The sequence below is a fragment of the Macaca nemestrina genome, chromosome 2 (genome assembly GCF_043159975.1).
Source record: "Macaca nemestrina isolate mMacNem1 chromosome 2, mMacNem.hap1, whole genome shotgun sequence".
In the NCBI taxonomy this organism is placed as follows: Eukaryota; Metazoa; Chordata; class Mammalia; order Primates; family Cercopithecidae; genus Macaca; species Macaca nemestrina.
The window spans coordinates 60,601,882-60,623,485 of NC_092126.1; positions in this window are offsets into that span (position 1 = coordinate 60,601,882).

Consider the following 21,604-nt stretch of genomic DNA (forward strand, 5'->3'; position numbering starts at 1 on the left):
ATCAGAATTAAGTCAGGAGAGAAGCTACTCTTGGTCCAACCAGAAAAATTTGCTGGGAATTCACACTGCTCACTGTTGAGAATGAACTGAGGGCCTCCTAAAATGTTGGTGTCTTTTCATTTACACTGTATTTCCTATTGATCAATCTATCCAGTGAACTTCCCAGAACAGAAAATAATTAAGCTAGTTACGACAAATAGCTAATATTTATCTGGAACAGTTTCCTGCTGATTCTCTGAAAAAGAGGTGTGTAGAAATTAGTGTATGTTGTTTCTCTCTTTATCCATTCCTTTATGTTTATCCAGAACATAAAATTAGGTTTCCAGTAAGACAACCCAAATGATGCCATTTCAAGTGAATTTTTGATCTGGTTTTTCTTTAAAACATTGTGCAGAGAGTTTTCAATAACCTGTTCTTGGTAAGTGAGTTTCCCCCTTTCAAGTATGTCCTCGTTAAAGACCATTCTTTTAAAAACCTTTGGAAAATATTTACTTTTTTACTTTTTTCTTACCGACAATACAGTTGTAACCTTAAAATAGTTTCTTTAATGTCAGTTTCTAAAGGATCACAGATTATACTAGAGATTTTCATAAAGGCAGGAATTTGGAGAGTATTTTTCCATTATTGTCCATGTGTATATATCAACCCTAATTCACCAGTGGAACTGGAGGTCATTATTTCTGAATTTGCACATTAAAAATAACGTCTACCCATAAGGGAATATCTTTAAACCACAAATGCCAGAAATAACAATTGTATTAAACTGCATTTCATGAATACATAATAAAGTTCAATTTACCACTATTTATCATGTTACTTAAATTAAATCTATAATGGAAAAGAGATTTAGTCCTGTTTTTAAAACAACAAATTCCTTTATGCCAATTGTACAGGATTTATATTAGCTCCAATGCATCCATGTCAATTTATTTATTTTTTGCTTAATTACTATCACTTTCTATTGTTGAGATCCTAGGGGACAATTCACATCCTTTCATGTATTTTTGAAAGCTTAAAGAGACATGTACACATATATTTAAAATTAGTATAATTTCAGTTATATTGATTTATAAAATTTGAGACTTTTAAAAAGTGGTATTGTAACTCATACATATATTCTTACCCCCTCATAAATCCTCCAATTTATATCTCTATACTCACTGGAGTTTTGACAGTTACCTGAAGTTGCTAGAAAAAGTCACTGTGGAGGCAGACAGAGGTATTTTCAGAAGTAATATTTGTGTTGTACCCACACACATTCATATGTAGAGAATTGAGGAAATAGGCCAAAAATCCAACATTAACAGGTACCCATTTTCAACAACCTGCACATCTCAGCAGAAGGAGAAGGCAAAAGAATGCTGGATGGTCTTGAATAATCAAGATATTAGATATTGCTGAAGAAAAAAATAATTCACTGCTAATCCTGCATTGAATTCATTAATACCCTTTATGTGGGTTTGTCCAATAGTTTTAACAAGGGCAAGGCTGTCTCATTATGTCTCCAACTTAGTAAATGGCTCCATTATCTAACCACCAGGACCAGAAATCTGGGAGTGTCCTAGATGACTTCCAGTTTCTGTCCTCCTACAATCAATTAGTCACCAGGACAAGACCCCCTGCATTCTATTCCACAGCATTTCTTCAATCCATCTTCTCCCTGGCTAACACCACTCTGCAACTGCCTAAATTCCAGCTCTCTTAGTATCTCTCCTGGGCTACCTCATTGGTTTCCTAGCTGATTTTCCAAGTGCCAAGCTGGCTCCCTTCTAACCCTTTCTCCATTTTGCTGTCCGAATTCTCATTCTTAAATATATCTGACGTTGCTACTCTCTTGCTTAAAACCCATCACTGACTAGATGAAGGACAAACATTTTATGATAGGTTACAAGGCCCTCTTTGATCTTGCTCTTGCCTTGTCACCAGCTTTATCTCCAACCAAATTACCCTCCAAACAACCCCAGGCCTTGACAAAGATTGGTCACATCTACCAAACTCTAGACGGCCTCTTCTGAATCCTCTTACCAACCAGGCCCTGACTTTTGGGCTCTGTGTTTTTCTCTGCCTTGTCCAATTTTAGCAAGAATCCTGCTAAGTCAGTAAGCAGAAGCCCCTGTCCTCAATATCTGATCACCCCATCCCCCAGGTGATGTCTGATTACCATGGCCGTCTTCAGCAAGAATCTTGTTAGGTTGATTTAGCCAGAATCCTTTTTACCCCTGATGTTTCTTATTAGTCATTTTCCATCCACTGATCCCTCCCCTCTGCTCCTTGGCTATACATTTCCACTCCTCCTTGTTGTATCCAGAGTTGGGCCCAGTATCTCTCCCCTGCTACCATATTACGTTACAGTGATCCCTACACCTATCACAATGGTCCTAAATAAAGTCTGCCTTACCGTCTTTAACAAGTGTCATAAATTTTTTAATTAACAGTCTCACCAACCTATGAGCCACTGTACAGCCCTAGTACAGTCCTTCCCAAATGTTCTCCCTCTGTGTGCCCACACTTTGCATTTATGAGGACTCAGCTTAAGTCTGACAGCCCCCCCAAAATCCTTCCTAGGTCCCCTCTTGCCCCATGTAAAACAGAACCCTCTTCATTCCACTGACTTTCCATGCATATTTCTAACCTAATATCTGGTAAAATATAATGTACTTATTTGCTTTACATGCCTTTCCCTTCTTGTGTGGAATTCTTTGCGGATAGGGGTTGTGTCTTATTTATCATTCTATCCTCTTCACCTGGCTTATTTCATGGCATACAGTAAAGGCTTAATCAACAATTGTTTTACAAATTCAAGAGAACCTAAGATATACATTTATTCATGACTTCAAGGATCCCTCATGCTAAGGCAGAAATCTTTTCTGGTAGTAACAGGCTAACTTCTGTGGAATACCCTCCAGCACCCCTAAAGTACATTTTCTAATGAACATCATATCTAAAACCCCAACACAAATGCATTTCCTTTGGTGGCATTTAATGACCACCTTTTTGCTGTTGCATATCTTGAAAATGTACAGTTACTACTCAGTACTTATCAGGTGGTAGGTTTATCACCAGAGCTGTGCTCAAAAAATTCTTGAAGAAACAGCTTCCCAGCAGCTAACTTCTCCAAAGTCTACTTTAAATATCAAATGAAGCTGGCTGACGGCGGCACTTCCACTGACACTAGCTGCTTCAAATGGACGCTGCAGCTGACAGTCATCGCTACTGACGGGAGTCTGGAACTGTCCATAGAAGACACCAATGGTTTACATAAGGCCAGAGAGAACTTTTCCTTTCACAACAGCTGTGTGACACATCAGAAGTCCCCCTAACAGATTAGGAAGTTTAGGCACTATGCACAGAGACAACTCGCCGAAGCTCTGCCATGATCAGATTGAGACAGGGAAGGCAAGCTTAGGATACAGCACCCATAGTTTTTAAGTTCAAACACAAAATATCTGTTATATGAATAGAAGTGTACATTGGAAGATAATCAAGCCAAATATTTCAATCTGGAAATATGAACATCATAACCATGGTGGTACAAAGCTTAGAAATAAAATTAAAATTGACCTTGGAAAGAATGGTTCTCATCACATGCCCAAGAGAAAGAAGAATAAGCAAAGATAATAGTAGAGAAACCATACTTGGATTAGACTGTACTCTGGGCCAAACAGGGATGGAAAATCCTAAACTAAGTATTTCTTATCTCAGAGTCCACATTTTACCAAAAAGCAAAGAAAGAAATTACTACGTAATGTATGCTTGGTTGGACTAGTCTTTAAATCAGCATAACTTAGACTTTTCTTCTAAATGGAACAAGCAGAAAGCCAGACTTTCTTGAGAACAGGAAAATGTATTCAAATCTAAAAAATATAATCTAAAAGAGAGAACACTGAGATAAATTATCTTCTTACAGTTCAGAATATGCACATGAATTTGGTATAAAGAGAGTTGAACATATTAGCTGTAAACGCTACCCAATTTATATTAAGCAGTGTATCTTCTTCCTTAAAATAAGTACTCAGCAGGCTACTTTCTCACCTCAAAGGTGAAACTCAATGGCAGGCTTCAAGATAGCTTTGACATGAACTTGTATATCAGAAAAGTAGAGAAATACCACTATAATCATGTTTAATCTTTTAAAGCTGTGACTGAGAAGTGGCATTTGGGCAGGATTTAAACTTGGCTGTGTCCATAGCAAATATTAAACCCACTCCAGTTCTCTCCTAGCCTTATTTTTTTCTCATTAGTTAGATGTCACATAGGAAATGAAATTATTATAAACATATTTAACTTGTTTAAATAACTTTAAAAACATAACTTACAATCAGTGGGTTTCAAAATTCAATAAATCCTCTCACTTATTAGTTACAGAATATAGTTGCATTTAACCTAATAAACTTAAAAACATGGCTTTAAGGAATATTCTTTCTTGGCAAGAATTAAATTGGCTTGGCTAATTTACATTGTTTTAAATTTAGAGAGAATTGTGTACTGACTCATGATTACAATACATAAACCATTTCCATGAAATGGTCTGAATTAACCTCCTTGCTATTTATATAAACAGCACATAACATTGCATGCACTGCAGTCTACTAGATGGGAATTTTTTAAGTCAGTAAATTATACTTGTAATATAATCTCTAGCTAAATACAAGAATAAGAAAAGCTTAGTATTTCATTATGTTTTAAGTGATAGAAACTCATTGTCTCTGTGTGTTTAAATATACCAAAAGTAGTTGTTAGTGTCTACAGTTAATGCAAAATGATATGGTACTTGAGTGTATATTTATAAAGCTTGTATAACAAAATCAAAGGCTGCCAAAGTATAGATGAAGTGATGACTGCCAAATCAGTTCATAGATAATTAATGTATGAGTTGGGCCCCAAATCTTCCTGAGCTTATTGCTTAAAAGGGTATCTAATGATAACATTCACGCTAAAGACCATTATGAAGACTTAGGACAAGTATATAATTTTCACCTGTCAATTAGGAATTACATTCTAACACTGTTGCTAGTCATTTTCTATATAATCATGAAGAAACTACATCAACTCAAAATAAGACAAAAACATTCAAGATTAAATTTGTCAAAATCACAACAAAAAAGTTTTGAAGAATAACAGATATATAAAAGCGGTCAAGGAAAAACACTGAAAGGATCAATTACTATGATTTTTTTTTAAGAATTTTCTTAATTTTTTTTTTACTATGATTCTTTAAGCAAAGTATTGGTAGTAAAATGACAATTTGACTTTAAAATCTATTTATATCCACAGGAAAAAATCAAAAGGAGCTTTTAAACTAACTATATGTTTCGTTTAACAAATCTACATTGTATCTTAAAGTGGAACTTTTAATACCTAGGTTATTCGATTATTTATATACTCTACACCCCAAATCTCCTTTTCTACTGCAGATAGCTTCAACAAAAATATTATTTTCAGTCACTGAAATGTTTGGCTCATAGCGTTCCAAAAATAATTGTATCAAAATAAAGCATTTGGTTTTACTCTCAAACTTATTTCTCCTTAATCTTCCCCCATCTAAGGAAATTGTATCACCACCCACCCAGCTCATAAGTCAAACATTTAGGAATCATTCTTGGGTTAGTTTTCCCTCACTTCCCAAATTCCAATCCATTGCCAAGCCCCACCTCCAAGATGTACCCTGGATATTTACTCCGTGGGCCTCTAGCCCCAGCCCCCATCGCCGCTGCCTGGAGCACTGCAATGGTGTCCTCTTTGTTCTCCTTTCTTGCTCGATTGCCCTACTGCTGTCCATTCTCCAAACAGTGAAGTGAACTTGGCTAAAAGTACATTGGACATGGCTGCTCTGCTTAAAATCCTCCAGGCGCAGTGGCTCAGTGGCTCACGCCTGTAATCCCAGCACTTCGGGAAGCCGAGGCAGGCAGATCACGAGGTCAAGAGAAGAGACGATCCTGACCAACATGATGAAACCCTGTCTCTACTAAAAATACAAAAATTATCTGCGCGTGGTGGCATGCGCCTGTAGTCCCAGCTACTCTGGAGGCTGAGGCAGGAGAATCACTTGAACCTGGGAGGCGGAGGTTGCCATTGCAGTGAGCCGAGATCGCGCCTCTGCATTCCAGCCTGGGTGACAGAGTGAGACTCTGTCAAAAAAAAAAAATTCTCCAGTGACTTTATATTTCCCTAAAAATCTAAACTCTTACTATGGTCCACCTCTCCTGACATTCCAGCCACATTGGCTTCTTTCATTTCCTCCAATAGTCCATGTTCATTCCCACTTCATGGCACGTTCTTGAATGTGATCTGTTCTCAGCTTGTCCCCTCAGTCCCAGGTCTTCCATGGCTGGCTCCTTTCTAACATCTCCACTACTGCCCTACCTAAAAGAATGCCCAACCACCCACCCCATCACTCTCCATCACATCACCAGCTTTTACATTCTTCTTTGCACATTTCCCCGCTTTAGAATGTCAGAGACAAGGCTAGGTGCAGTGGCTCAGGCCTGTAATCCCAGCGCTTTGGGGGGCCGAGGCTGGCAGATCACCAGGTCAGGAGTTTGAGACCAGCCTGGCCAACATGGTGAAACCCCATGTCTACTAAAAATACGAAAATTAGCCGGGCGTGGTGGTGCACGACTGTAATCCCAGCTACTAGGGAGGCTGAGGCAGGAGAATTGCTTGAGCCTGGGTGCACTGCAACCTCCAGCCTGGATCTAGCACAGCACTCCAGCCTGGAGGACAGAACAAGACTCTGTCTGAAAAAAACAAAAACAAACAAACAAACAAACAAAAAAACAGAGAATGTCAAAGACAAGAGGGGACCATCGTTGCCTGCCCTGTTCATGTCTGAACTCCCAGAGCTAGACAGTCCCTAGGACAAGGTAGGTGCTTAAAAAAAAATACTTGTGAAATGAACAATTGCTATGGAGTTTTATAATTCACCGTTTTAGGTGATGTTAGTCAGGACCAGATCCAGTTACTTTACAGGCAGAAATGTCAGTAGAACAAGAAGAAGATACCTGATACCATTAAACAGATCTCAGGTTTTGCCTAATTATAGACATCCACAGGGTTGAATTTGCTGTAAGTTTAAGTGATGTGTTAGCTTTTTCTGGTTTGTTCTCCTGTTTTCTAATTCTTTTCTCACTAAAACAAAAACAATACTTCTTTGGCAGTATTCTTCCATGGGAAGTAAAAAGAATGTAAAACAACAGTATCTTCCAGATATCTCCATGGGTTCACTTTTCATTGCAAACAAAAATAAAAATTCCTATACCATAACTACTTTAGAAGATAATAGAATCTAAAATTTCTTTAATTAAGTAATTAAAAAGAAACCTAAACAAAATAACTTTAACAATGATATTTTAATGTACTCACTCTTCCAAAGAATATTGACTGAAAATAGTAATAACTGTAATAGCAAACATTTATTGAGCTTTTCTCTGTGCCAGGTACTATCCTAAGCATATTTCTTGTTTTAAATAATTTAGTCATCACAAAAACTCTCTAAGATGAATACTCATTATTTAGATGTTCTATATAAGAAAACTGAAGCACATAGAGTTTTAAGTAACTTGCTCAAAGCCACATGGTTAATAAATGTGACAAGAATCCAAATCCAGGGATCCAGATGCCAGAGTTTACACTCTTACACTGCACTCTACAGCTTCATTAGGTTAGAGATACCACATTGTGTTAGAAATAACATGTATAAAATTTATATTACAAATTCTAGAACATAACAGATACTTGATGCCTGGTAGATAGTATTCTTAGCAATAATCTCTATAGCATCTGAGATGAAATTCAGGGGACACTAGCTCCTATCAGGGGACAGCCTCAGGTCTTTGATGCTAAGCTTGTTAAGAAAAACTTATCAAAGCTGAAGTCAGGCTGTCAACCTGGGCTCAAGAACTCAGAGGTCAAGATTTACGAAGAAATCGAGGCAGTAAACACAAAGGCAAATGAGGAAGTTAATAAACGAGAATCACGTTGCCAGATCAGCATCAGGTACACTATGGAATAAGGCTTGATAGACAAAGTCAAGCTCAGGCACAACCTAAATCAGAGTGTAGGTGACAAAGGTAATGACAGGCTGAAACCAATGATATCAGAGATGCAGAATACGACCCGAGAAAGTAGAACCATAAGCCGTTATACCTATTGGCCACTGAGGGAATCCTTCCACACCTCACTCTGGTTCACACACTAACCTCATCTTCTCAGAACCTTCTATCTCCCACCAGGTTCTGACAACTCCATTTTATAAGTAGAAGAAACTACTTTGTGTATGTAGATAATGTCCTAACTTTCCAGAGGGCTCGCTTATAATCGGTGATAGAAATCGAATGTATTCTTTGCTGCTTTTCTAAAATCAAAGATGAAACTATCCCAATACTAAAAGAAATCATATATTCTCTTCTTTCTTCCTTATCTTCCTTTCTTATTGGAAGATAAGCTTTAGGAAAAGAATGGAAGGGGCAAAGCCAGGAACAGGATGGATATTTTCAGTCTTGTCTCAATCTTGATGATTGGTTGCTGAGGGTGACTTTTTCCTCTCATCAGCCATGTCGCCGCTATGTCTGGAGAGTCCCAAGCAGAGAAAGTGACTTTTACTAATGCTTTGGAAGAGCCAGGAACATTCCATGAGCTTCCAGGTATATTTTTAGTCAGAAGTCAGAAGTATGACTCAGAAAATAAGTCTTTACTAAGTACAATCTGACTTTATGTCAAAAGCATAAAATATATATATATAATTTTAGTATAATAAATGAAAAATAGTTTTCACCTAAATATTGCTATTTTAAATATTGTCCAAAGGCCAGTCCCTGGGTGAAGAATTATAAGAAGATTTACTGGAAGCAACAACTGTCTTCTAGCCTTTAAAAAAATTTTATTGCTATATCATGGTTGTACATATTTTGGGAGTATATGTGATATTTTAATACATATATACAATGCATAATGATCAAATCAGAGTAATTGGGATATCCATTACCTCAAATATTTATGTTTTCTTTATGTTGGGGGACATTACAATTCTCTCTTGATTTACTTCTTATATTCCATTATTAACAAAGTCTCTGTGAAACTAAGAACAAGAAATCATTTCTAGGTTAGATCTGAAGAGAATAAGACATAGAAAGCTCTTCCTTTTAAACTGGGCAGGGACAAGAAGGGAGTCAAAGATGTTACTGAAGTAATACATCTGAGCAACATAGGGATTTTCTGAGTGGTGAGTCTAATGTTGTATTTTCTCTTAACTTCTTCTGGAATAAGCTTCCAATTTATTAGAGTCCCCTCTGAAAAGTACTAGAAATTATCTACTTATAGGCACCAAGAGAAGGAACTTTCCTGGTATGGCAATCTGGTACCTCATTATTTGGTGAAAAAATGTCTACACATTCAGAATTATGAATGTCACTAATACATCTAAAATAAGCATTTGTTGCTCATTAATATTCATATTGCTGAAACAAAACAGTTCATACTGTAGCTGCTCATAAATCTGGCAGAAATATGGGAAAAGAAAAGGGAACAGGAAGAGATAAAGAAAGAAAGAGCTCAGGGATAGATTGAACACAAGAGGGGACTCCATTCATTCAGTCTAACATCTGCTCAGCCTGAAGTGGAACCACCTGTTAGTTTATTAAATTGTAGGATTAATTTATGTGGAAATAAGAGAGGAGGGAGAAAGGAGGCTTTAATTCATACTCCCCTCCTCCAAAAAAAATCTTCTGTTTATTCCCATCTTTTAAAAGAGCCTTTTATGAACAGTAATTGATGCCGTGAATACCTAGCCCCATTATATAATTAATATAAGAAATGAAATGTGTTTCATAACTGTTATGTAGGCACATTGCCTATAATGTTTTTGTTGGCCATTTCTTTGGTCATCCTTAAAGAAAAGACCACTGGTACCTCCCTTAGCAATTCTGCAATAACAGTAGCAGCAGCAGCAAAATGAGCAAGGCTAAAAATCCATACTGATTTGAGCAAGACCAAGGAAGATATTACCTTCTATGTATTCCCGTTTGTGACAAGGGGATATTTTAATGTCTCGTCAGCAGAGCAGATGAGAATAATACAGCTGTAGCTACAGGGTCATAAGAAACCCAGCTCTGAGTAATGCAGAAGTCCCCATTAACCTCTCTGCCTCCTTTAATGAAAGACATGCTGCATTGCTTCCTCCAATATTCTCAAATCTCAGGATCTCAAATTTGCTGAATTAAAGTGGTGGATATTATATCTACAGTTGATTTCCTCCTAAGTTTGCCAAGAATGTCAGATGATCATCAAGGAGCATAAATATGAAAGGAGATTAGAAAAAGTATACAAACTTTTGTATGAATGTAGATAGATATTTCCCGGTATCTCTCATATGTCAACATGTCATCTTTTTATAACTTGTGGACTGGTTATCTAAGTTGATCACAATTACCTAGGGCACTATATATGACAGCCTCTCCCAAGATTTGATTACCAGCCACAATCATCTAAAAGTTTCTCTTAAGAGGTAGGGGCAGCAAGGATTTCTTAAAGAGTTGTATTTTACTGTTTATTCAAACAACGAATGCTGTCCTTTTCTAAAGATTATTTCTTTCATGTAGTCTAGACCTTATGAGGTAACTTCCTTAAGCAGTTCTTTTTGTATGATTAAGGTTCATAAACTTCCTTGGGTAACAATGAGAAGAGATTACTTTAAGTCTCATCCTTTTTGTCTCTTGAAAAAGTCACCTAAAAAATTGAGGCCAGCTTTCCATAAAGGTTTTATAAAAGACAGTGGAGAAGCCAGCTTTCCCTGAGGACTTATCCAATTACACGAACTGCGTGGTCTTACCCTAAGAGACAGGAGAATTCAAAATTGTGTTTTTCTGATTATGGCAGAGAGTGTAAAGGGAGAAATCTAAGAAATTCAATTATCTCCCTAGGTGTCACTCAGCTTTGGGACTAATATAATTGGCTATAAATAATATGAGCACATATCAGGCAGAACCTCTGTGGGTTTCATTACAAATACCCTTGTCACTGAGTTGCTAACAACTGGGCTTGCCATGTGGGTGAGTGGGGGTTGCAACTGCAAAGAGATTACTTTGCCAACCACTGGTTTTCCTCATTTTCATGGTCTTCTTTACATATTTTAATTAATGTCCCAAATGTAACATTTTAAGTATGTATTGCCTTTTCAGCATGCACCAAAAATGACCTTTTAAAGTAACTGTTTAAAATCCAAGGCAATGTTTGATTACCAACTCAGTACTCCATAGCATAACTTTTCCCTTTTTCATGCTCCTGAAATTTAATGGAGTTCTGCAATAGCAGGGCATATGAGTATGAATGGTTAATGTAACAGAATTCTCATTTTCAAAGGATTGTGCTAGAGGCCCATTCTGACTGTTTGTGTGAGGATTTCCCTTGACCACATTCCAGTAAAGACTTCCTAGCTGTGAAAAGGGGAAAACTTTGGCCCTCTGCTTTATTGATTGCACACAGTAGGCAATTAATAAAATTTGTTATTTTTATCCTAATTAAGCCTTTGAAAACCAAAACATGTTGATATAATGTTTGAACAGCGCCACGAAGGATGAGGGTTTTGTAACCATGCCCACATGGATGGGCAAGCCCATATGTATTTTGAAGTCACCAGTATTCCGAAGGGTTTTTCAAATGTTTTGAGTTTAACCAAACCCTAAACACATTGTGCCAAGTACTATTTTCCTTTAAATTTCAAACCCATGTGAATTTTAAGGGAAATTAAATCCACATGTTTCTGATTCGTTTTTACTTAAATCATTAAAATGCTGTTTTGGACGAGCCACTTGATTTCCAAGAAGCTTTCCTTCCCAAACTCCTTTATGCCTTTTTAGTGTGGGGTCAAAAACAGGAAGTCATACATTGACAATGATAAATTAATTGTGACATCAAACAGTGCAAATCCAAACCCTAGCACTCTAACAATATTCAGCAGTTGACAGATTCATTTTCCTAATTTTAGGTCAGGAAATGCTTGTATTTTTCCTTATTTTCCCAGCATAATTTAAGAAGCAAACTATCTCACCTACAACCACTAGGCTACAGAGAATCCATATCTGGAGTTTTATTGATTTTGCAAAATGAGGCAGCAACATTATTTTGCAGCTCCATTCAACGTAGACAGTCTTATCCAAGGAAAAGTTAGAAAATACAGACAAATTCTTCTTACTTCATCCAGGTTTAACTATCCTGAGCAAGGTGTCTTATAAATGTCATGCAAAACGTGATAGGAAGTTACCGAGGATATTGCAAGGAAAATAGTCATCATATCACGAGTCTCATCTCAATCTGCCTCTTGATTTCATATTTCCCTTTAAGGCCCCTCTCCCCAACTCTTCCCTCTTAAATACCTTTTATTCCTTCCCATCACCTCTAACTTTTTATTCTTTCCTTATTTTTTTTTTATTTATTTATTTAGAGATGGAGTTTCGCTCTTGTTGCCCAGGCTGGAGTGCAATAGCATGATCTTGGCTCACTGCAAACTCTGCCTTCCAGGTTCAAGTGATTCTCCTGCCTCAGCCTCCCAAGTAGCTGGGATTACAGGCACCGGCTACCACATCCAGCTAATTTTTTTGTATTTAGTAGAGACGAGGTTTCACCTTGTTAGTCAGGCTGGTCTCAAACTCCTGACCTCAGGTGACCCACCTGCCTCAGCCTCCCAAAGTGCTGGGATTACAAGCGTGAGCCACTGCATCCCGCACCCTCACCTCCAACTTTAAACTTCACATGCCTTCCCCATCCTTTGGAAAAAAGAAAAAGAAGAGAAACACTTGGCCTGGTAGCCTCCTCCAGCCATCTTCATGCATCATTCCTTCCTTCCACTCCCAAACTTAAAAAACTTAATCTCACTAATCATCTCTCCTGTCCACCACTGTCTTCTTAACATCTTACTGATGATGTTCAAATCTATGTTTTCATGTCAGTCTTGAATATTTATGGCACAATCCCACTTGAATATTTTGCCAAACTTTACTTGATAAAAATTTATACAAAACTTATCCCCTATTGATGAATTCCCCATTTCTATGAGTCTTACTGAGCTTGAAGCTACTTTGTCACATGTCTAGCCAGTAACCATTTGTTGGCAATTTGGTGTAATAATGCATCTTGCATTCTCCCCATCCTTTTCATCTCCACCACTAAGCCCTTCACCACCTCTTCATTGTGCCTACTGAATGATCTGTTTGTCTCTAGTTTCCCTTCTGATTCCAGGCTATACTGGCCAATAGATTAATCTTTCTGAAATGCTTGTTGCTGATTTAACTCCCTTACTTGAGAAGGTCATGGTTCCCTGCTGCCAACAGAACAAAGTTTAAATGTCTTAACCTTGCATACTTAATGTGGTTAAACACTCTGTATAATCTGATTGTAACCTAAAGGTTTATGAATTCTCTCTTTAGGGTTAATTGATCAACTAATTGTTCCCTGAACATAATTTGTCCCTCCCCCACCTTCTGCCTTCCCTCCATTCTGCCCCTAAATCTTCCGTATTCAATAAGATCCATCCATCCTCATCCATGAGGCTTTCCCAGATCAGGCTTTCCCAGGCAAAATATTCTCCCCTCCTTTATATTCTATATAAATTATATAGACTATATATTAACTATATATAAACTATGTATTAGTCCTATTTTCTCTATTATAATAATTTACCTCCCCATATTTTTCATAGTATTCTGAATTTGTTGTTCTTCTCACACAGTTATGTCTTATGTTCATAACTACACTTTAAATTTCTTAAAGGCAGGGTCCATGTATTCCTGCGATGTTTCAATAACTGCTTTGTTGAGTAGTCAGACTACTGACAGCAAAAAAATAGGCATTATCTTTAAAATTAAATAGTTACTAGTTTCAAGCCTTTTAAGTATGCTAAGATGCTTTAGTGCTTGCCTTATATATACCTCAGTACCATAAACCTTTAACATCATATTTTAATACCATGATGTAATAAACTGATGAGAAAGAAAACTACTTCAATCACACCATAATGTGAAATGTTAATTACTAACAGGTGATTTCACTACATCTGAGAAGTATAGGCATGCAGAAACATCTGAAGATGGAGGGAATTTATGTGATAAAATGGGACTATATAAGTCAGTGGAAGTCGTCCATGTCTAACAATTTAATATCTATCAATAACAGGGAATGTATTCCAGGTTCTGTGCTAAGCTTTTTATATATATTATCTGATTTGATCTTCAAAATAACACTGTAATGTAGGTATTATCCCATTTTACCAATGAAGAATGACAAAGGCACATAGAAGCTATAGAACTTGCTCAAATACACAGAATCTGTGGAATAGTTAGGCTGAAAGCCCGCATTAGTGAGATCCAAAGCCAATGATTGTAACTCTCACATGATCCACATCACCCAACTGCATTTGTTTGGAGTATACACTATGCATGGCTAGCCATCAAAAGTTAAGTTTTTCACTTTAAATTTTATTTCCTAATATCCTCCTGCCTAGGAAAAATAGATCTGTATATAAAATAACATAAATTTTTACACTTTGGGAGGCCAAAGTGGGAGGATTGCCTGAGACCTGGAGTTCAAGACTGGCCTGGGCAATATAGCGAGACACCCCTCACATCTCTACAGAAAAAATGAAAACATTAGCCAGTGGTGGTGGTACATACCTGTAGTTTCAGCTACTCTGGAGACTGAAGTGGTAGAATCCAAGGCTGCAGTGAGCTATGATCATACTGCTGTGCTCCAGTCTAGGTAACAGAGCAAAACTTCCCTCTATAAAAAATAAAAATATTGGGAGGCCAGGGCAGGTGGATCGCTTGAGGTCAGGAGTTCAAGACCAGCCTGGTCAACATGGTGAAACCCCCTGTCTACTAAAAAAACAAAAATTAGCTGGGATTACAGAAGATCCCTGTAATCCAAGCTACTCGGGAGGCTGAGGCAGGAGGCGGAAATTGCAGTGAGCTGAGATCACCCCACTGCACTCTAGCCTGGGTGACAGAGCGAGACTCCATCTAAAACAAAAAATAAACAGGCCAGGTGCAGTGGCTCACGCCTGTAATCCCAGCACTTTGAGAGGCTGAGGTGGGTGGATCTCCTGAGGTCAGGAGTTCGAGACCAACCTGGCCAACATGGTGAAACCCTATCTCTACTAAAAATACAAAAATTAGCTGGGCGTGGTGGTAGGCACCTGTAATCCCAGCTACTTGGGAGACTGAGGCAGAAGAATTGCTTGAAGCCAGGAGGTGGAGGTTGCAGTGAACCGAGATGGTGCCATTGCACTCTGGGGGACAAGAATGAGACTTCATAAAAAATAAATTAATTAATTAAATAAATAATAATAATAATACGTTTTTATACAATAATTTAAAATTAAGCTTAATTTTAGAAATCCTGAAAACCCAGCAATGACATTTTATAATATCTTAAAACTGAGGCCAAAAGAATTACTGATCGGAATAAAATATAGCACTGCTTTGAATATCATTCAAGGTAGAGTAAATTATATGTGGTCTCATGAAAAATGGCCTAGATGAAGGGTCTCGAGAGATTTAATTTCACATCATGGCATTTACACAGATTACTCACTTGGCCAAAGCAGATGGCCTCTGTGGGCCTCTCTTTCCTCATCTTTAGAATAAACTAGGTGATCCTTTTCATATTTAAAATTCTGTGATCCAACCAACATTCACAAGTCTGAAGTGATGAAGGATATTAAACATTTTCTGAATCTATTCCAAACCCTCAACATAGCATTATATCTAAAATTCAAGCCCTGAGTTGAATTCCCATTACCAGTGTAATCATGTATTATTACTCTGTTCTCACGTTGCTGTAAAGAACTACCTGAGACTGGGTAATTTAGAAGAAACGAGGTTTAATCGACTCCCAGTTCTGCATGGCTGGGGAGGCCTCAGGAAACTTACTATCACGGTGGAAGTCAAAGGGGAAGCCAGGCATGTCTTTTCATGGCTAGAGAATTAGGAAAAGAGGGAGAGCAAAGTGGGAAGTGCTACACACTTTTAAACAACCAGATCTCATGAGAAGACTCACTATCATGATAACAGCAAGGATGAAATCCACCCCCATGACCCAGTCACCTCCCAGCAGGTCCTCCTCCTGACATTAGGAATTACAATTTGACATGAGATTGGGTGGGGACACAGAGCCAAACCATTCTCATCATGCTTTTAATCATGGTTCACACACAGGGAATCTAGGCCTTAATCATTCATGTATTTGTGGAACTTCCTAATAAACCATAAGCTTTTTGAAGAAAGGGACCGAGTGTTGTTTCACTATAGATCCTCTGGGCCTGATGTACAACACAAGCCTCATACATCCTGGCTGAATGAATAAATAGGATTTGGGAATCTATAGGGAATACAGGTAACTACAATAATCTGCACTAATTCAGGAAGGAAGAGCTGCAATAAATAATGCCAAAACAAAATCTTTTTCCAGAGCAAATAGTAATTGAAAACTGATACAAATTGTGCCTCTTCTTATTTAGTAGTTCTCAAATGTGGGTTGCAGATGATTAGTAATATGTGGGGGTGCTCCACATCCAATCAAGAATTCCAGACATATGCAGCATCTACCACAAATGTAGCACTCCTCTTTGACAAACCAGCAGTTAGGGGAGCAACTGTTGCTCTTAATTAAGATCCATTTTTCTTTCAAAATATTTTAATCAATTGTTCATGTATTAGACTTATCAAAAACATGAAATTGGTTGGTACTACAAAAGATAAACAATATATATTTCAGAGAATCAACTATAAGTTATTGTTATTAGCAAGAAAGGTAACTAAGGTGACCAGACACAAGATCAACATATAGAAATAATTACACGGCAGTCAAATATACTTAGAAAATTTAGTGAAGATAGGATACCTTTACCAATAGAAAGTAGTTGTATGCCATAAAATACTCAGGCATAAAATGTTCACGCAATGAATAAGAACTATATGGAGAAAATTTTAAAACTTTATGAAGAAACATAAGAGAATATATTGTTAATTGAAGAAGTATACCTAGTTTCTAAATAAAACGACCCAGTATCATAAAAGTATAAATCCTTTCCCCAAATAAGTCTATACACTTAATGCAATCCCAATCAAAATCCTAACAGTAAAATTTTATGAAACTTGACAAGCTGATTCTAAATTTATGTAAAAGAGAAAATGGCAAGAATGTTTGAAAATGAACAATGTGATAGCACTTGCTTTACCAGATATCAAAATATATTTAGAGGTTTTCATAACTAAAATAGTATTATATTGATGCAGAAATAGACAAATAGTTCAGTGGAATAGAATAAGGAGTTTTAAAACAGATCTATGTGTTCATAAGAATGTGTTTTATTATAAAGAGAGCATTACAAATGCAAAAGTTAGTGTGGAGATCAAGGTATATACTATGTAATAGTTACTACTTTCTATTGATAAAGTTATCCTATCTTCTACTTTCTATTGATAAAGGTATCCTATCTTCACTAAATATTCTAAGTATATTTAAATTTTCTAAGTATATTTAACTGCCGTGTAATTATTTCTATATGTTGATCTTGTGTCTGGTCACCCTAATTACCTTTCTTGCTAATAGTAATAACTTATAGTTGATTCTCTGAAATATATATTTTTTGATATCTTTTGTAGCACCAAACAATTTCATATTTTTGATAAATCTAATACAGGAATTAAAAGGCCAGGCGCGGTGGCTCACGCCTGTAATCCCAGCACTTTCGGGTGGATCACGAGGTCAGGAGATGGAGACCATCCTGGCTAACACGGTGAAACCCCATCTCTACTAAAAATGCAAAAAATTAGCCGGGCGTGGTGGTGGGTGCCTGTAGTCCCAGCTACTTGGGAGGCTGAGGCAGGAGAATGGTGTGAACCCGGGAGGCAGAGCTTACAGCTTACAGTAAGCCGAGATCACACCACTGCACTCCAAGACTGGGCGACAGAGTGAGACTCTGTCTCAAAAAAAAAAAAAAAAAAAAAAAAATTAAAAGTATGAAAAATGAGGTTTTAAATCTTGAGGCAGAAAAAAGGCCATTCTAAGCAATATACAAAATTTACAAACCACAAAAAAAAATCAGTTTTGAGTACCTCAAAAATTTAAATTTCTATACAAAGAAAGATGCCATAGACAGAAAATTAAAAGATAACATTCATCAAAAGACACCATTAGGCAAGAGGCAAGCCACAAAGTAAAAGACTATGTAAATAATCCCCACAGATCAATTTTTTAAAGCAGGTAATCAAACAGAAAAAAATGGTTAAGAAATTTAGATCATATGCCTCATGTGAGACATTTCACATGAGTAAATATTCAAATAATCAATAAACATATAAGAGTATTCAATCTCATTAGTCATCAGGGTAAGGTAACCTCAGTAAGAACACCCACCAGAATGTCTGAAATGAAAAAGACTAACAGTTTTATGTACTGGTAAAGAAGGATATGGAGCAAGTGAAACTCTTGAACATTCCTGGTGAAAATGTGAATTAGTACAATCTCTTTGACAAACTGTTACCTACTAAAATCAAACATACATACTGTCCCTGGTGTATTCCCAACAAAAATGCAATTCACCATAAACTACATTTAAGTAAAGCATTTATCATATTATCTCAAAACTGGAAATAATCCAAAAGTCCATCAACAGTAAAATGAATAAATAAATTGTTTCATATTCACACAATGGAATATTATACAGCAATAAGAATTTTTAATTAATTCATTTATTTTTGGTATATAAGTTCTTCTACTTGCATGTTCTCTTTTAAAATCAGCCCCAAGCCATACTCTGGCATCTAACCCGTTACCTAATTATGTGACTAGAGACAATGTATGGAGAAGGGAATGATGACTACCTGCATTCTTTCACAAGGTACCTTTCTCAGGTGTAAATGTGATAATAGCCTCATCTGACCATGGAGGAGAAGCTGCTCAATCTGGAGAGCAAGGGAACTTTACACGGAATTCGGGCTCAGCATAATCCAGTCATCTGAAATCTCTTGTATATCTCTATTCCAGTTCTCTTTCATTCTTTTATTGAATAATTACTTTCACGTAAAGGATCCAATGAAGCTATGAATTCAACTGATGGCATAAGTTTGGCAGCTCAAAGGATTAAATCTTTACTTGATATTGAGTAACATCAGTCCTTGGGTTTCAAGAAATAAAAGACACTTTTAGCTTCATCTAAAAGTCTTCAGTCTTGGAAAGTCTTCATGAAAGTATTGGAAGCTATCATGAAAATCTTCTAGTTTCAGCCCAATGCCTTGAGTCAAAACTTAAGAGACTTTTTATTTTCTTTAAGATGCCCAGGACCCTGGAGCACTTATCCTACTCACAGCCTTGAATTTCTCATGTCTCCTCATACTACCTTGTGACAATAACAAAATTGTTATCCACAGTCTTATCCTCAATAGACACTTCATTCTAGATCACCACAAGCAATAATTCACATAATTTTACATCATAATAATTGTTTCACCATCTCTTGCCAGGGTCTGCCAAATTCAAATCTTTGAATACCAGTAGGATTCCCATTGTCTTCATCTCCCTTCAGGCTATGTAACAAATTCCAGCTCTTCCTCAGTTCCTTGAGGGTCTTTTGACTATGATCTACTCTCTTGTTAATTACTATAACTTTTGGAGTTTTCATTGCAATCAATAGAAATGATCTCTGGCTAACATAAGCAAAAAGAATTTTTAGAAGGCCATCAGGTAGCTCACCACATCAATGGAAAGCTTGGAACTTGAGCAAGAACAAAAGGAGATTAGACAGCCAGAAACAGTCTAGTAAGGACACAGCCTATGGCACTATCAGAGCTGCTACAGAATATTAATCAACTATCCCTGTGACTTTGCATCATTTCCTCAAGCTTCAGTGACTTAGGCAAGAGTAGCAAATTAACAGGGCCAGGATGCTAGGATGTTTCAATAACAAAACAAAATGAAAAAGACAAATGCCTATTAAGTAACTCAATGGAAAAATGAGCAAAGTATTTTAATGGTTACTATGTAAGAAGATAGATTGACAAATGACCAATAAACATATAAAAATATTTTACCTCACTATAAAAATGCAACTTATTAGCAAAAGTATATAATTTCTCATCCAAAAAACTGACTGAAAAATTAGAAGACTAATAATATGCTATGTCTGTGAATATAGAAAAAAATGCACATTTTACAATATACACATTCTATGGTAACATAGATTGGTACCATCTTTTGGAGAAGCAAATTTTTATTATCTATCAAAATTTACATGTACATCTTTTGCCCCAGAAATTTGACTTCTAGTAATACAACCTAGAAAAATATTCACGTGTTCATAAAGATACAGATGTTCACTATAGCATTGACTGTAATTATACAATTGGAAACAACCTAAATGCCCCAAAATAAAAGTCAGTTTAAATAAATTATTATACATTCCAATACTGAAAGTCTATAAATAAACAGATAGATCTCTATATACTGCTCGGAAATCTCTCTTAGGTATACTCTTAAGGAAATGAGACAAGTTGCAGAATAAAACTTATAATCCCATTATATGTAAAATAAAAAATAATGTGTTTGTATCTGTGTATACAAAAAGTAGGCTGTAAAAAAGGCACACCAGACTCTTAACAGTTGCTACTTCTAAAGACCTAAAGGCCTTCCCCATTCTATTCTATGAACTCAGGAATTTTGTGAATTTTTTATTTTTTATTTTATTTATTTTAAAAATTATTTTATTTTATTTTATTTTATTTATTTTTGAGACAAAGTCTGCTCTGTCACCCAGGCTGGAGTGCAGTGGCATGATCTTGGTTCATTGCAACCTCCGCCTCCTGGGTTCAAGTGATTCTCATGCCTCAGCCTCCCAAGTAGGTGGGATTACAGGTGAGCACCACCATGCCCAGCTAATTCTTGTATTTTTAGTAGAGATGGGGTTTTGCCATGTTGGCCAGGCTGATCTCGAGCTCCTGACCTCAAGTGATCCACCCGCCTCAGCCTCCCAAAGTGCTAGGATTACAGGTGTGAGCCACTGCACCAGGCAGAATTTTTACAAGAAGGTACTCATCTTTCATTTCTATAGTAAGAAATGTAGAATGCATGAGGCTAGTAGATGAAACTGAAAAAGGAGACTAGGTTCAAGCAGCAGAAATGAAAACCTGGAATTATAGTCTTTCCTGGAACTATATGCATCAAAAAGAAGCAGAGTTCATAGTTAGCTGTGACCCATGTTTGAATCTTTTCTCCATCACTTCTCACTTGTGTGTTAGCAGAAAAATTACTTAACCTCTCTGAGCTTCAGTTTCTCCCGTCTGTTTATAAAATGAGAATAATCATAGTATCTATCACAGAATGGTTCTGAGGACTAAATGAAATAATTACAATGTTCAGTACTGTACCTAACCCATTGTAAGAAAGTCATGAATGGTGGCGTGCTCTCTCTCACTCTCTCCCTTGCCTCCCTTTAACAAAGTAAGGGGAGTATAAAGCATTACCCTTTATTTTGACAACATCTTCTATTCAAGTACTCCCACTATATAAGAAATCACTTCTATAGAAGGTTTTTGTTGTTGTTATTATTATCTCCTCAGTT